Here is a 5,861-nt window from a genome sequence, read left to right as displayed (position 1 = left end):
TCAGAATCCTTGCCTCCAAGAAGAAGCCTGGTTTAACCCTCTCTAGGCTGAAACTGTTCATTTTCTTAGCAGACCATGGTACATTCAATACTCTTCTCCAGCACCACAGCTCAAAGGCATCAATTCTCCTTCTATTCTCCCTAGTCATTATCCAGCTCTCTGATGCATAGCAAGTGATTGCAAAGACCATGGCCTGTATCAGGCGCACCTTAGTCTCCAGAGTGACACCATTGTATATAGCTAAGGATAATCAATTAGGTGCAACTAGAAAATGTAGGCAGATGATCCTTGTAATCACTGCATGATTTAGGTTGGAGACAGTAGTAGTAGCATGTATCTGAACCACTCTAGTTGCATGGATTGGAAAGCAGTCCATTACAGAAAAGCACACAGTCATCAGTATGAGTATTGAGGGCAGGCTGCATGACAGACACTGTGCTTGCATCTGGAAATCCAGCAACAGTTTGAAGTTCTAACACTAACTGGGTGTTGTGACCTAGAAAGAACGAATACAAAACTTCAAAGCCAACTAGAAGCGGAACACACCAGACAATCTCCTAAGACTTAGAAGAGGAATTTTTTGAGACTTACTCTTAGTTTGCAAAGTCCATTTTGATATTATCTTCCTAGAGTGGCTTTTGAAAAGATAACTTTAGACTCAGACTTGAGCACAAATCATGACCGTGCCACATGTTGGTTTTATGAATGATCCCTAATTCTCTTAACATCAGCTTTCTCATCTGTAAGTGTAACTTAACTCATTGAGAAAAATGTAAAATAAGTAATGTGAAACTATGATGCAGACCTATTTATAAACAATTTATATGCTGATTTTATAAAAATTCCCATAAACTAGATTTATATTTTATATAAATATCTATATTTATATATTATAAGCTGTGTAACCCCTTATATCATTAGTTCTATGTGCATTAGGTACATACATGTGGGACAATTGTCTACGTGGTAGTATTTTATGTGAAATTACATCAAGGCACTGAATTAACTTCTAGAGTTTCTCAAAACTCATTACCATTGAGCTGGAACCAACTCATAGCTGAACTTCTATTGATATTCAGAGGCTGTAAATTGTGTGCGAAGAGATTGCTCATCCTTATCCTTAGCTGTTGGTGAATTCAAAGCACCAGGTAGGTAAAGCCTTCGGGTTAGCAGGGCAACTCCCTACAATAGGCCACCCAAGTTCCCTTTGAGGTCACAATGGTGTGCAAATATGGAGACAGTCCTTCTTCTTGTGAAGTTAACCTTTAAACTTGTTTCACTGGATCACTGTAGACTCAAAAAGAGTCAATTTATTTGAAAATATTTATTGTAATTAACTAAAAACATAATAAAAAAAAAACCTTTCAATTCTCTTCATTGTTTAACTACTCAATTTTTTTAAACATTTATTAAAACATAGAAGATAGTATAACAAACCTATGCTACAGGGCTATTACATATGACCATTTTGTCAGGTTTTTTACTCCTATGCTTGTTAATATTGTATGTCAATATTGTGTGTAAACATGGCCATGATCCTCTGTATAATGTAACTATCCTCTGTGTTGGAAATTATAACCTTTATGAGGTTACATGAGGAACCTCTGATGGCCTAGTGGTAAGGAGTTGCACAGCCAACTCAAAGCCAGCAATCTGAATTCATCGGGTACTCTACAGGAGTAGCACGAGCAATCTCTTCCTATATGACTTACTGCCTCTGAAAACCCACTGGAGGGTCTGCTATGAGTCAGTTCTGACTTGACAGCACACAAAACTAACAAGAAGATGAAGTTAATGAAACAAAATTAGAACTGCTTCTATAAAGATGTTATCAACTGCACAGGATTAAGAAACATCTTTTCAGGAATGTGACTTATATTTGGATATATGTTTGGACTCTGGTAAAAAGCTAGAGAGCTTTTGTTCATCTGGCTATCTGGCTTGTGGCCTCCAGACTTGAACCAGTGCTCTGCCATATTTTCCAAAGTTGAACTCATCTATTTCCAAACTGAGCCATATCCTACCCTGTTTTCCAACACTAGCTTTTTAAGTTGTCAGCCTCCAAAGCTGGCAGCCACAAAGCCAAGCAGCCTAAGATTCTGCCTGCCTGCCTAGACTTGAACTCATTAGCTTCCCCAGATGCCTCTCTGACCTACAGAACTAAAACATGCCAGCCTCTGCAAGAATGTGAATCATTTCTTTGAAATAAATCTATCTTCTTCTTGTTTTTCTGTCTACCCCCTCCCCTCCATATTGCATTGGGCAAGTCTGAAGTTAGGGATATTTCCAAATTACTGAGGAGCAATGATGTCATTTTGAAGACTAAGGTGCACTTGATTAAAGATGTGGTCTTTTCAATCATTTACTATGCATTTGAGAGCTGGTCAATGAAAAAGGATGACAGAAGAATTTACGGCTTTGAGTTGCAGTGATGGAGAAGAGTATTAAATATTCCATGGATTGTCAAAAGAACAAACAGACATGTCTTAGAGAAGGTACAGGCAGATTGTTTCTTGGAAGTAAAGATGATGAAGCTTCATCTCACATACTTTAGACATGTCCCTTGGAGAGGGACATTGTGCTTGGAAAAATGGATGATGAGAAAAACAGAGCAGGGCGCTGGGCCGGATGAAATGCCATAGTGGCTGCAATAGTGGGCTTGAGAGTGTCAGGACTGTGTGGACGGCACAGGTAAGAGTCATGTCATACAATACCAACAGATGTGGTCACTGTCCAAACAGAACAAGGGGATGCTTCATGATTTAAAATGAGGAAAAGTATGTGTTAAGATTTTATCCTTTCTCCACAACTATTCAATCTGTATGCTGAAGAAATAATTCAAGAAGGTAGATTATATGGAAAAGGATGTGACATCAAAATTGGTAGAAGATTCAACAACTTATGCTATACAGATGACAAACATCTTGCTTGCATATGAAGAAGGCTTGAAGCACTTCGTGAGAAAGAGAAAAGACTACATACTTCAATATGAGTTACATCTCAATATCAAGAAAATAAAACTTCTCACTACTGGACCAATAAACAACATTATGATAGGTAAAGAAAAGATTGAAGTTTTCAGTGTCTTCATCTTGGATCCACAATCAGCAGAAACCGTGGTAGCAGCAGTTAAGAAAGCAAAACACATTTTGAATTTGGAAAATCTACCTGTCGGCTCCACAGTCAACACTCTTGGCACCAGCAGTCAGGAAATCAAAAAGCGTATCGCGATGGGAAAGTCTGCTGTTAGGGACCTCTCAAAGGTACTCAGGAGCAACAGTGTCTCTCTGGAGACTAAGGTGCGCCTGATACAGGCCATGGTCTTTGCAATCGCTTGTTATGCATCAGAGAGTTGGACAATGACTAGTGAGGACAGAAGGAGAGTGGATGCTTTTGAGCTGTGGTGCTGGAGAAGGGTACTGAATGTACCATGGACTGCCAGGAAAACAAACAGATTCATCTTGGAGAGGATTAAACCAAGCTACTCCTTGGAGGCAAGGATTCTGGGACTTCGTCTGACATACTTTGGACATGTTGCCAGGAGGGACGGGTCCTTGGAGAGGGACATCATGCTTGGGAGGGTGGAGGGACAACGCAGGAGGGGAAGACCCTCTATGAGATGGATTGATTCGGTGACTGGGGTAATCGGGATGGTTGTGTCAGAGGCAGTGCGGTTGGCACAGGATAGAGCAGGGTTTAGGGCTGTTGTGCATAGGGTCGCTATGAATCTGAAACGACTCGACGGCACATAACAACAACAACAACTGTCAAGGAGCTTTCCAAAGCGCTAAAGAACATCAGTTTAAAGGCGAAATGGCAATAGATTTAGGCTACAGTTTTTTCAATTGCTTCATATGCATCTGAAAGTTGGACAATCAATAAAGAAAACAAAAGAAAAATTGAAGCCGTTGAATTGTGGTGTTGTCAAAGAGTTTCATAGACTGCCAAAAGAACAAACCAACCTGCCTTGAAACAATTAAGGAGCTCCCTAGAAACAATAAGTTTAATTTATTAAATAAATTCTATTTATTCTATGAGACTTTTAAGAATGTATAGAGACTCCTATTGTTGTAAACTTTTTTTTTAATGCCAGACTCCTACATAATCCTTGGAATATAATTTGGTCCTACTTGGAAGTAGGAGTAGCATCCACTTCCTAAGCAACATTCCTCTGGAAACTCTATGAACTTCAATAAAATGACAATAGTTACAGAAAGGCTTCAGTCCTCTTGTTCATAGGGTTACTATGAATCATGCTCTTGATTTAATGGCAATCAACAACAACAATTTAACAAAATCAATTATGCACCTGATTCGTGCTATGTATGGTCTTTCAATCACTTGGTGTACATCTGAGAGCTGGACAATGAATAAGGATGATAGAAGAATCAATGCTATTGAACTGTAGTTCTGGAGAAGGGCACTGAATATCCCATGGACAGTAAACAAAACAAACAGATTTGTCTTAGAAGAAAGTACAGCCAGGATGCTCCTTAGAGGCAAAGACATTGAAACTTTGTCTTGTGTATATTTTGGACATGTTGCTAGGAGATGTTAATCTTTAGAAAGGAATATCATGGTTGGAAAAGTTGAAGGTCAATGAAATAGAGGAAGATTCTCCATCAGATTTATTGTCACAGACACTACAGCAATAGACTCAAGTGCATCAGAGACAATGAGGGTAAAACAGGGTTCAGGGCTGCTGTTCATAGGGTCGCTATGAATTGTACTTGACACAATAGCATCTAATAACAATAAAGACAAGTATTAGTCCTAAGTCCCACTTTGAAGAACTACATGAAGAAACTTTTTAAAATAGTGGTTAAAAAAACAACCATCTCAATTTTCCTCCACAAGGAATAACTGAAAAAGGTATTAGCATCCATATGGATATCAGTTTAAAGACTAGGATGTGCCTGACCCAAGTTGTGATAATTTTTAATTGTCTCATAAACATCAAAAAGTTTGAAAATGGATAAGGAATACTAAAGGAGAATTTTTATATTGAACTGTGGTGTTGGCAAAGAGTATTGATGGATTTCACCTGACGGTTTGCATGGGAATCAGATTGCTGTAGAAAGAATTACTGGAGAAGCTCAATATCAGCTGTGAAAACTAGGTCAGATGCTGATTGTGGAACAGACCCATGAACTACTCATATGCAATTTCAAGCTGAAGCTAAAGAAAATGAAATCAAATCCATGGGAATCAAAGTTTGACCTTGAGTCTATTTCAGAACCATCTAAGGAAAAAAATTGAGGCTTTGAACACCAACGAGCAAAGACCAGATGAGCTGTGGGAGGATACAAAAAATATAATCCATGAGGAATGCAAAAGGTCATTACAAGACAGAAGCAGAAGAAAAGACTAAGATAGATGTCAGATAAGACTCTGAATATTGCACAAAAGCACCAAGAAGCCAAAGCAAAGGGAAGAAATCAAGACATTAAGGAATTGAACAGAAGACTTCAAAGGGCAGCCTGGGAAGACAAAGTAAAGAATTATGATGAAATGTACGAAGAGCTAGAATCAGAAAATCAAAAGGGCCAAACTCACTCAGCATTTCTTAAGCTGAAAGAACTAAAGAACAAATTCAAGCCTTGAGTTGCAATACTTAATGATATGTTGGGCAGGTTATTAAATGATCCAGAAAGCATTAGAAGAAGATGGAAGGCATATTCAGAGTCAACCTACCAAAAGGAATTGGCTGACACTGAAGTATTTAATGAAACTATGTATTAACAAGAGCCTGTGGTGATGAAAGAAGAAGTTCAAGCTGCTCTGAAGGAATTGTCAAAAAACAAGGCCCCAGGAATTGATAGTATAACAATTGATATATTTCAACAGCCTAGTGCATCCTC

The sequence above is a fragment of the Elephantulus edwardii genome, unplaced genomic scaffold, assembly GCF_000299155.1.
Source record: "Elephantulus edwardii isolate Elephantulus edwardi_28Jun2011 unplaced genomic scaffold, EleEdw1.0 scaffold00012, whole genome shotgun sequence".
Lineage (NCBI taxonomy): Eukaryota > Metazoa > Chordata > Mammalia > Macroscelidea > Macroscelididae > Elephantulus > Elephantulus edwardii.
Note: the sequence above shows the minus strand (reverse complement) of the source record.